Here is a 13,145-nt window from a genome sequence, read left to right as displayed (position 1 = left end):
TTAAATTGCAGCTTCCAAACACTTCAAAGCATTTTTTCATACAAAGATCAAATCATTCTGAGGAAATATGCATAGTTTCACGACTTTACAACACTGTATGGATAAAAGAAAATTAAAAAACTGTCAGACTTCTCAACTGACATGATCTCACTCTGGCCACCCTGTCTGTGTGAGGGAAGGGAGGGGGAGAGGGAGGGGGAGTGTGAGGGGGTTGGTGACTGTGACAGTGTGTGTGGACTGTAGGGAGGGGCTGTCTGGCAGAGAGAGAGAGAGAGAGACCTAATCATCCCTTTAATAATCAGGAAAAAAAAAATCTATATTTTAAATTGTTATTGTTTTTGTTGTTGCTAATGGTGGTGTTTTTTCCTTTCATTACAGGTTAAGAAATCTCTTAGGCCTTATCCTTTTCTGACAGTTTTAGGGATTTAAAAACATCCTAAGAACCCTAATTTGTGCTGCAAATAATAATTTCAAACTCATTTGATACTGACCTATGACAACCTGTGACGTGACATGACATTTATTAATCTCATGGATGTAACAGTAAAACTCTTCAACTGACAGATAAAGCTGCAATGCAAGCAAAACTATTTCACAAATGCTTATAGGTCATTAAAATCATTACAAAACACTAATACATTATTTAAGGATTTGGTAACACTGTAAAATAATGTCTAATTTGTTAACATTAGTATATGCAATGGTAACACTTTATAATAATTGCACTCATTAGCTAAGCATTAGTAAATAGTTCATGATTATAAAGCCTTTTCCCTTAATAATAGTCATTATTAAGCAGTAATACATCCATAAATAAATTGTTCTTGGTTTAAAAGCACATATATTACAAAGGAGATTAAAGTCTCAGTTGTCTTATAAAATAAATAAATAAACACAACCCAGTTTGATTCAGAATTCAGAAATATTTATTTCAAGATGCAATAAAAGGAAACTGTACACTTGAATAGCTTTTATGCGATTCTTGAAGGATTAGCATCACCTCCTCTTGTAAGATGGTTTGAGGAATATATCTTCGAGATTGTACCGCTGCTCCCTATATGCATAGTATGCAGTCTTCTTAGGGCACCAACTCCCAGAGGGGGCACCATCCCAGTTGCTCAAAAAAAACAAAAAAAAAACATGCGCCATTCTCCCATCCGCGCTCGCGACCGCTCACACCTCATGTTTGCGGCTGAATGTTCGTAATTGATGGATGGACATCTATGCCTGGGTATAGGACATCAGCAATCCGGAACAGAGAAAAGAAAACTAAAGAAAATAAAACAGGCATAAAGTTGTCTTGACATTGGAGTTTCTAGAGTCTCAAATTTAGGGCCGGTCTCTAAAGTTACATGTGCTATTGTTAAATAATTTTCTAACGTCAGTAGCATTTGAAGAGAATGACTTACAGTCATAAAAACAACTGTAATTGTTCATCTAGGTGACAGCTATAATGCACAATTAAATTGAATGTTTGATATTTATTACAACAAACTGTAAGTCATATGTAAATTATGCTACTTTTTCACATGGGCTCAAATGCAAATTTGAAGCTCAATAGCATTTGAGAAGAAAGACTTGCAGTCATAAAACAATTGTAATGTGTTCATATAGGTGTCAGCTACAATGCACACCTTATACATTTTTTATTAATATTAAAATAAAGTGTTACTAAAGTTATATATATTGTTCTGTGTATGTGATTTCAAAGTCTAGATTGGTCGGATTAACCCTTTAACTGCCGCATCCCTTAAAACTTGTTGTCAGAGGGTTACTGTAAATGCTTATGCCCGCTGGGCACAGTTATCCTGATGCCACCGGGGTGGCGTTGCACTGATGGCTTGAGCCCGACATCGCTGCTTGCAGCTATATTTAGGGCTCAAGCCTGGAGGGCGAGAGCCCTATTGTTTTCCTTAGGATTATTTTTTATTATTATTATTATTTTTTTCCAACGTTACGGGGGCTTTTGGGGTCCTTAACATGCTCGAAAACTCTTGAAAATTGGCACACACCTTGGAACCTGCGGCCATTAGGGCTGGGCAGAGACCGATACATGGGCGTGGCACAGGGGCTCTACAGCGCCCCCTGGAATACTGAGGGCCATATATCATACATACTTGCACGTAGACACACGAAACTCGGTACACATGTAGATCTCATCAAACCAAACAACTTTCGTACTGCATGTCATAGGCTCCGCCCAACAGGAAGTTGGTTATTTAGGGTTTAGTATTCATATTTTTCGTCAAAGTTGTGGGGGCTTTTGGGGTCCTTAACATACTCAAAAACTCTTGAAAATTTGCGCACAGTTTGGAATCTGTGGCCTTTAGGAGCCTGCAGAGGCTGGGACCCGGGCGTGGCACAGGGGCTCTACGGCGCCACCTGGATCACAGTCAGAAATGTTGATGTATAGCTCACACATACTCACACATATGCATATGAAACTCAGTACACATACAGATCTCATCGTGCCGAACAACTTTCGTATTGCATGTCATAGGCTCCGCCCAACAGGAAGTCAGCTATTTAGAGTTATGTAAAAAGCGCATGCTCTGGAATTTGAAATACTTGTCATAGGTTTTTTTGCCGAATGCCACCAAATTCGGTCAACATGATCTCAAGACATTGGGGATGAAAAATTGCCAGGGGATTTTTGATATTTCGAACGGTTTGCTCGTGGCGAGGTGTTGAAATTATGGCGAGAAATGAGAAACAGGAAGTGTCTAATACCATCCACATACATTTCCTGATTTTAATCAAACTTCATCAGATTATTCTTTGTATGATGTCGATCGCATATATGTGACTATTAGGAGTCAAAGTTATAGCGCCACCAACTGGCAGCAGGAAGTGTGTCATTTTCAAAATGCTTTGAATTCAGCATCTTATTATTACTCAATTTGCTTCAAACTTCATCAGAATAATGTTAAAACACAGCCGATATAAATTTGCTGGGGGGATATTGATATCTAAAAATATTGTTGCCGTGGCAACATGTTAAACTGGAATACTTCTCAGGTGATTTTGAGGCATATAACATGCTTAGAATTTCATCAAACTCAGAACACATATCAGTATTTGTGATAACTAGACACTGGCAAAAGTTCATAAGAGAGCGTGGAAGAGGCACTCTATAGCGCCACCTTTTGTCAAAAGTGGGGGGGTTAGTTTTAGCTACAGACACCAAACTCGGTACAAAAATTGTTCTCATCAAGACAGACAACTTTCTAATTCACAGTCATCAGCTACGATCAACAGGAAGTCAGCTATTTTGATTTGAATGTGGATTTTTTTTTACATTTAGCTGTGAATTAATGCATACTGCTTAGAGGAGAGTAACACTATACACACCAAACTTTGTCTACATGATGCCAAAACATTTTAAACAACTTAATTTGCCAATAGATTTTGGATAGCTTGAATGGTTTTGTCTCTGTGATTTTTTTAAATGACAGTAAAAAGGGAATTATTAATTGTTCTGCATTTTTAAATTCCAAACACTTCAAAACCTTTTTTCATACAGAAAAAAAGTAATTCTGAGTAAATATGGATAGTTTCACGACTTTACAACACTGTATGGATAACAGAAAATTAAAAAACTGTCAGACATCTCATCTCACTCTGTCCCTCTGTTTGAGTATGTGTGCTTCAGACTTCCATTGTCTGAGAGAAATTGCGCCCCTACAGGTGCAATTACCGGACTTTTACTTTCACTTTTAAATCGGTTAAAAATACAAATAAATACTTAGATTTAATTCACACTGACAAGCTACAACAACATATCTGATTATTACCGGTTCAGGGCTCATGGATAAATAATTTCTGGCCAGAGATACGTGAGAAATAGGAGAGATGAATCACCGCTGTGATCACAAGCGTCTGGAGTAAAGAGCTCAGAAAAAACGAATTTATTCCTGTTGTAAAGCTTTTAAAAATAAATTATTACAGCGATATCACACAATCAACCAATTAGAACACACCAAGAGCTAAATTCAGATGTTTTTTAACTGTTTGTGTGAAAATGAAATATTTGCGCTGCCTATCTGAAATCACTGCCTCCGATCAGCGCGTACAGTGTCGAACTCAAAACAAACGAATTTATTCTTGTTTAAGAGCTTTTTTAAATAAAATATTACCATGGGTTAATGCACACAATAAACCCATTGTAACACTACAAGAGCTAAATGCAGGTGTTTGTGACCCGTTTAAGTGTGCAAGACTATTTGAAAGCACGACTGGCAGAATAACATATCTCTCTCGAGCTGCAGGATTCTGCCTTTCGTCGTACGAACGAACACATCACGGACAAGATTATTTCAAAACACATAATAGCTTGGCGACTATAAACGAAAACAGCCACGTGAACATAAACTGTTGAGAAATAAATCTGAAGTGGATCTACTGGATTTGAATATTAAGTGACCTCATATACCAGCTGCTTCTGTCTTCAATTTTAATCTATATAAAAAATGAAATTCATTCATCTTGGCTGCTTTTTTAATGTGTGTACGTATTTATTTATTATTTTGCTCTAACAAGAATTAATCTATATTTAATTAAATCAATACATTTTATTTTACATTTGATTTGTCCATTTCTGCATCTAAACGCCTAAAAACATAAAACATGCTCTATTATACTATTGTTAGCAATTTCTTTATCGTCCAATTTATCTGGTGTACACTTTTATTTTCATAATAAACTCGTTTGTTAGATTATACACAGTTACAGTGGTCTATAATAAATATTAACAGGTTTTATTCAAGCTGTTTAGAATGATTGCAGTAGGCTAATTTAATTAAAAAAAAAAAAAATTAATAAAAAACATTTGAAAACAATAACTGTTGTACTTTTTTATACATTTTGTATAATTTCATAGAAATATGCATTATAGTTATAAAAACAAAAATAAATTTAGCCACTCACATAGAAATAGCTTAGGCCTTATCCTTTTTCTGACAGTTTTAGGGATTTTTAAAAATCCTAAAAAAAAAACTTATTTGTGCTGCAAATAATAATTTCAAACTCATTTGATACTGACCTATGACATCCTGTGACATTATATTTATTTTAACTTACATAATCTCATGGATGTAACAGTAAATCTGTTCAGCTCACAGATCAATACTAAGCTGTAATGCAAGCAGAACTTTCACAAATGCTTATGAGTCATTTAAGGATTTGATAACACTGTAAAATAATGTCTAATTTGTTAACATTAGCAAATGCATTGATAACACTTTATAATAACTGCACTCATTAGTAAATAGTCAGTTCATGCTTTATAAAGCCTTGTCCCAATATTAATAGTCAGTAGTAAGCAGTTTATAAATACAGCTATAAATAGCTTGTCCTTGGTTTATAAGCACATTTATTAAAAAAGAGAGTAAAGGGTCAGTTATCTTCCTATGAAAAATAAAAGAAAAAACTAAACAAACAACAACACAGATTTATACAGAACTCAGAAATGTTATTGTGGATTTATGATAAAATCAGCTTGTAAATTAATTCATACTCCTCCTCATACTACTCCATACTCCCTTTTCAACATGATGCCAATATACTGAGATGTTAAATTGTGAATGGGTTTAGGATAGCTTAAATGGTGTTGCCATAGAGATTTATTAAAGTAACATAAACAAATACAATAGTTATTTTACTATATCTTTAAATTTTTTCATTCTAACTCTTCATAATTTTTCATATAAGTAGAAGTCCTCATTTGAAGGAAGCACAGTAAGTTTCATAGCTTTATCATTTTCAAGAGCCAGCATAAAATTAAAACTATCATAACTTATAAATCAAGCTTGCAATTCTTAGTACCAATAATGGCCACCAGATGGAGATATAGGATTACTTTTAAATAATTATTGTAGAAACGAGTATGATTTAAATCATTTATAGAAATCTTTCAAATAAAATAATATGTATTTTAGGAATTTTACTGATAAAAATGACCCTCACTTAATTAGAATAACAAGCTGAAGTATTGTGAACTGTATATTAAGAATAATTCTTTATAGGCTTTATGGACAGATACGTTTTGAGTGACTCTTGAAGGTTCAGCACCACATCCTCTTTTACCACTGTTTAAAGAATTAATCTTACAGAACAGGTGCAAATGAATTTTGGATAGCTTGAATGGTTTTGTCGTGGTGATTTTTTGAAATAATAGTAAAAAAGGAACCAGTAAATGTCTTTTTATTTTTTTAAAGTGCAGCTTCTAAACACTTCAAAAAAAAAAAATGTACACATAGAAGACCAGTCATTCTGAGACATATTTCCTCAGAATGACAGGTCTCATGACAATAGTTTCATGACTATACAACACTATATGGATGATAGAAAATTAAAAAACTATCATACATCTGATGTCACTCAGTCCCACTGTCACTGTGGGTAATGTGTATGTGTGTGTGTGTATGTGTGTGTGTTAAGTGAATTAGGTGTGAAACTATCAGGGAGCATTTAGTCTCCAGCGCCAACATTTTACAGAACTGCCACTTTCCTGGAGTCTCCAGAATTACTCGGTGTCAGGCTCTGAGAGACTTAAGATTCCAAAAAATGATTTAATTAGAATACCATGAAGTATTGTGAAATACTATATATTAAGGCTTTATATATAGGCTTTATGAACTGATTAGAGTGACTCGTGAAGGACCAGCACCACCTCCTCTTGTTCGATGGTTTGAGGAATATATCTTCCAGAATCCGGGATTAAGATTTAGGAGCTCATTTTTATTCCACCTCCTTTCCTGAAAGTCTGTCTTGCAGAATTGACTAAAAATTAATCTTCACATTATTTCCTAATTATTTTGCAATTCTTTTTGTCAGTTCTTCTTGACCTGTTTTTCTCTTCCAGCTTTCCTGGACTATTGTATAGCACTCATAAATGATTAAATAAAAAATAATGGTAGTTATTAAGATTGATATGGTTTGGAATTGGTAAAATGTGCTTGGAAAAAAATCACAATAAAACAATGTTTTCATTTTTAAGTTTGGAATATTAACTGACATGAATGAATGCTATATAAATATTGTTCATGTTAACATAATGTTTATGAATGGAATCTTATTGTAAAGTGTTACTAAAGTTATATATATATTGTTCTGTGAATGTGATTTTAAAGTCTAGATGATTCGGATTAACCCTTTAACTGCCATATCCTTTAAAACCTCACTGCCAGAGGGATATTGTGAATGCATGTGCCCGCTGGGGACAGTTTACCTGATGCCACCGGGGTGGCGATGGCACTGGTGGCTTGAGCCCGCCATCGCTGCTTGCAGCTATATTTAGGGCTCAAGCCTGGAGGGCGAGAGCCCTATTGTTTTCCTTAGGATTATTTGTTATTATTATTATTTTTCTTCAAGGTTTCGGGGGCTTTTGGGGCCCTTAACATGCTTAAAAAGTCTTGAAAATTGGCACACACATTGGAACCTGCGGCCATTAGGGCCGGGCAGAGACTGATACACGGGCGTGGCACAGGGGCTCTACAGCGCCCCCTGGAATACTGAGGGCCATATATCATACATACTTGCACGTAGACACACGAAACTCGGTACACATGTAGATCTCATCAAACCAAACAACTTTTGTACTGCATGTCATAGGCTCCGCCCAACAGGAAGTTGGATATTTAGGGTTTAGTATTCATATTTTTCGTCAAAGTTGTGGGGGCTTTTGGGGTCCTTAACATACTCAAAAACTCTTGAAAATTTGTGCACACTTTGGAATCTGTGGCCTTTAGGAGCCTGCAGAGGCTGGGACCCGGGCGTGGCACAGGGGCTCTATGGCGCCCCCTGGAACACAGTCATAAATGTTGATGTATAGCTCACACATACTTGCTCGTATTAATATGAAACTCAGTACACATATAGATCTCATCGTGCTGAACAACTTTCGTACTGCATGTCATTCGGCTCCGCCCAACAGGAAGTCAGCTATTTAGAGTTATGTAAAAAGCGCATGCTCTGGAATTTGAAATACTTGTCATAGGTTTTTTTGCCGATTGCCACCAAATTCGGTCAACATGATCTCAAGGCATTGGGGATGAAAAATTGCCAGGGGATTTTTGATATCTCGAACGGTTTGCTCGTGGCGAGGTGTTGAAATTATGGCGAGAAATGAGAAACAGGAAGTGTCTAATACCATCCACATACATTTCCTGCTTTTAATCAAACTGCATCAGATTATTCGTTGTATGATGTCGATCGCATATATGTGACTATTAGGAGTCAAAGTTATAGCGCCACCAACTGGCAGCAGGAAGTGTGTCATTTTCAAAATGCTTTGAATTCAGCATCTTATTTTTACTCGATTTGCTTCAAACTTCATCAGAATAATGTTAAAACACAGCCGATATAAATCCGCTGGGGGGATATTGATATCTAAAAATATTGTTGCCGTGGCAACATGTTAAACTGGAATACTTCTCAGGTGATTTTGAGGCATATAACATGCTTAGAATTTCATCAAACTCAGAACACATATCAGTAATTATGATAACTAGACACTGGCAAAAGTTCATAAGAGGGCGTGGAAGTGGCACTCTATAGCGCCACCTTTTGTCAAAAGTGGCGGGGTTAGTTTTAGCTACAGACACCAAACTCGGTACAAAAATTTTTCTTATCAAGACGGACAACTTTCTAATTCACAGTCATCAGCTACGATCAACAGGAAGTCAGCTATTTTGATTAGAATGTGGATTTTTTTTTACATTTAGCTGTGAATTAATGCATACTGCTCAGAGGAGAGTAACACTATACACACCAAACTTTGTCTACATGATGCCAAAACATTTTAAACAACTTAAATTGCCAATGGATTTTGGATAGCTTAAACGGTTTTGTCGTGGTGATTTTTTTAAATGACAGTAAAAATTGAATTATTAATTTTCCTGCATTTTTAAATTCCAAACACTTCAAAACCTTTTTTTCTTACAGAAAAAAAGTCATTCTGAGTAAATATGGATAGTTTCACGACTTTACAACACTGTATGGATAACAGAAAATTAAAAAACTGTCAGACATCTCATCTCACTCTGTCCCTCTGTTTGAGTATATGTGCTTCAGACTTCCATTGTCTGAGAGAAATAGCGCCCCTACAGGTTCAATTCCCGGACTTTTACTTTCACTTTTAAATCGGTTAAAAATACAAATAAATACCTAGATTTAATTCACACTGACAAGCTAAACCAACATATCTGATTATTACCAGTTCAGGGCTCATGGATAAATTATTTCTGGCCAGAGATACGCAGGGCTCTCAAGTCTCACGCATTGGGCGTGAGACTCACGCATTTCAACCCGTTCACACGCTCACACGCCACACCTTGTATTTCTCACGCAGAGACATTACGAGGACAACGCCCACCAAGTTGCGGCGCTATTTTTTTAAACAGTGAAACAGGTAACGTAGAGGAATCAAGTGAGTTCCCCGAAGGCCCTGACACGCACCTGCTAATCGAATAAAAAAAATATAGCTACCGATCAGCCAATCAGAAAATAGCATTGCTGTATCCGGGTAAGATTTTTACAGGCTCGTGTGCAACACAGATCCAGACGCTCGCTGAAGTAGGTAACGTTACGGTTACAGACTTGTCAAGACAATGACACAGATTTTCACTATATGTTTTTTTTTTTATCAATATATTAATTTAACATTTTTTAAAAACAGTCTAAGATATGTTTTGGTCTGATGGTTATTATGACCCCGACACGCACGCAATTTTGGCCATTATACGTGGTCGGCCGTAGCTTTTGTGCCTATTATTAGCCCACTATTATTTTTTTATTGCCAAAGTTACACGTTGAAGAGGATGCGGGGCTACTCTGACAGTTTTATATAAGAGACTTCTATAATAGGCCTATCCATAATACTTGTATGGCAGTATCCATAATAGTTTAAAAAAAAAAAAAAATTTCTTTCCTTTTATTTTTACTGCACCTCATCCTGGTCCCCATTTTCAAAACGTTTTGCCTAGGCTATTTCATTATATTTTATCCAATGTATAATATTGATTATTGCATTCGTCTATTTCAAATATGTCAGGGAAGAGGCAAAGGAGCAGTCTTTCATGCTTTGTTCTAAAAGATCTGGGCCCGTATTCATAAAGAATCTTAATGCAAAAAGTAGTTCCTAGTGACAAAATTCTAAGAAAATTCTTAGAAATGTGGGCGTTTACTTTTAAAATTAAAGAAAAAAATCCTAGTAAAGAAAAAATTAATTCAGAAAGCATCTTATCCCTTAAAAGAGGTCTTAAGGTAAAATTTGTTATGAGCACAGACGAGGACTTTTAAGAGGCTTAAGAGTTTCTTTAGCAGAGGAGAAAATGGCAGAAAGATGAAGAGGCAGAAGAAATGTGTTGCAGACAATGGATGACAATGAGTTAATAAGACGGTATAGATTATATAATAATTTAATATAATATAATTTAATATATAAATTAAAGTAATCACTACATTACGATATTTGGCAACTGGGAACATGCAACAATGCAATAGTGATGATTTGGGTCTGTCACAACCTTCTGTAAGCAGAGTGATCACACAAACAATTACAGCACTTTCAGAACATCTTATTGTGTCACAGTTCATTTAGTTTCCACTGGAGATTCCCACCTTGCAGGCTCTAAAAACTGCATTTATGAATATAGCAGGCTTATAGGTGAACACAAGCAGGGGGAATGAACCGTTAATAGTTTGTCCTATACGCTCCCATGTCTGCTTCTTGTCCCTTGCTGTGTCTGAATTTTCCTTTAAGAATGGCCTTGTGTTCATCCACTAACTGGGCTAACAGTAAACACTGTTCCTCTGTCCAGATTGGCTTTCTCGCTCTTCTTGGCTTTGATTCCATGTTTGATACATTAAAACCAACACTCAAACCGCCACTTACATAGGACGGCAATCACTGTAATTGGAAAGAGTGGAACAATTTTTATCATTCTAAGCCAATCAAATACCTTATAGGAAATTAAAAGCATGGTAAATAAAAAAATAGAATTCATATACACACATATAATGTGTGTGTGTGTGTGTGTGTGTGTGAGAGAGAGAGAGAGAGAGAGAACGGTCAAATAGGAAAAATTACGCATGTAAATTTAAAGTGAGGATTAGAATAGACCCTATACTTAAAATCACTCTTTTTTTTCCTTCTTGGACAACCAGCCAATCAGAGTCTTCAAAAGATTGTGTCATACATAGCAACCGGTTCAACCCCGCCTCCTCACTAAGATAAACGTTTTTGTCTTTTCCTTACTCAGAGTTGCTCTCAGATCGGTCCCGAATCGCTTTTAAGCTAAGACTCCTACGTAAAAGTTTTTAAGCTAAATTAAGAGTTTTCTGAGAGGATTCTTAGAATCTTTATGAATGCGGGCCCAGCTCCCTAAAAAGGTGGCTAGGTCAGAGGAGGAGGCTGTGGAGAATACAGTAGGGGAGGGAGTTAGGGTGCCAGTAGAGGATGGGTGCATGGAAGAGACTGTGGAGGACCATAGAGGAAACAGTGGAGAACCCACTGGAAACAGGGAAAAAGAGAGGGTTATGTAGAGCAGCCACCTGTAGGTGTTCCTTTAAGAAGGAGTGGTCAACCCGATCGCCATTCATCACAATGGGAACCACCAGCTCTTTTTACTGGTGCTTAGTCTGCAGACAAGATAACTCCTGTGTCCATCAAGGTGTGAGGGACATAAGCAGGGAGGATTTCTAAAATAGCTGCATTAGTGTTAGTGCTTGCTCATTTAAATACCTATGCTGAGAGGGTTTTCTCCATGGTGGGATTAAACAAGACCTAAACCAGGAACAGTTTAGCACTTGATGGAACTGTGAAAAATGGCTGGCCTGGAACCACAGTGATTCAAATGGGAGCCACCAACCCCTGGCCTCAAAACCAGCTACCAACACCTACTATAAACAGCACTGACCATTTTTTCTCTCTCTCTCTCTCACACACACACACAAATAAATGCTGAATTAAATAAATATTATTTTATTTGTAAGAATATGTGTCATTTATGAGATCAGACACCCGTCCCCATCAAACCCCTGCCGACATCGCGACCGCGGGCAAAATCTCACTCTGAACTCAGTTCAAAACTTGAGAGCCCTGGATACGTGAGAAATAGGAGAGATGAATCACCGCTGTGATCACGAGCGTCTGGAGTAAAGAGCTCAGAAAAAACTAATTTATTCCTGTTTTAAAGCTTTTAAAAATAAATTATTACAGCGATATCACACAATCAACCAATTAGAACACACCAAGAGCTAAATTCAGATGTTTTTGAACTGTTTGTGTGAAAATGAATTATTTGCGGCTGCCTATCTGAAATCACCGCCTCCGATCAGCGCGTACAGTGTCGAGCTCAAAACAAACGAATTTATTCTTGTTTAAGAGCTTTTTTAAATAAAATATTACCACAAATGCACACAATAAACCCATTGTAACACTACAAGAGCTAAATGCAGGTGTTTGTGACCCGTTTAAGTGTGCAAGACTATTTGAAAGCGCAACTGGCAGAATAACATATCTCTCGAGCTGCAGGATTCTGCCTTTCGTCGTACGAACGAACACATAACGGACAAGATTATTTCAAAACACATAATAGCTTGGCGACCATAAACGACAACAGCCACGTGAACATAAACTGTTGAGAAATATATCTGAAATGGATCTACTGGATTTTAATATTAAGTGACCGCATATACCAGCTGCTTCTGTCTTCAATTTTAATCTATATAAAAAATGAAATTCATTCATCTTGGCTGCTTTTTTAATGTGTGTACGTATTAATTAATTAATTTATTTATTATTTTGCTCTAACAATAATTAATCTATATTTAATTAAATCAATTACATTTTATTTTACATTTGATTTGTCAATTTCTGCAATCTAAACGCCTAAAAACATAAAACATGCTCTATTATACTATTGTTAGCAATTTCTTTATCGTCCAATTTATCTGGTGTACACACTTTTATTTTCAAAATAAACTTGTTTGTTAGATTATACACAGTTACAGTGGTCTATAATAAATATTAACAGGTTTTATTCAAGCTGTTTAGAATGATTCCAGTAGGCTAATTTTTTTAAATGTAAATCCAAAAAAAAAATAAATAAATAAATAAATAAAAAACATTGGAAAACAATAAC

Source organism: Carassius gibelio, chromosome B3 (assembly GCF_023724105.1).
Source record: "Carassius gibelio isolate Cgi1373 ecotype wild population from Czech Republic chromosome B3, carGib1.2-hapl.c, whole genome shotgun sequence".
In the NCBI taxonomy this organism is placed as follows: domain Eukaryota; kingdom Metazoa; phylum Chordata; class Actinopteri; order Cypriniformes; family Cyprinidae; genus Carassius; species Carassius gibelio.
This window is presented reverse-complemented; position numbering follows the sequence as displayed.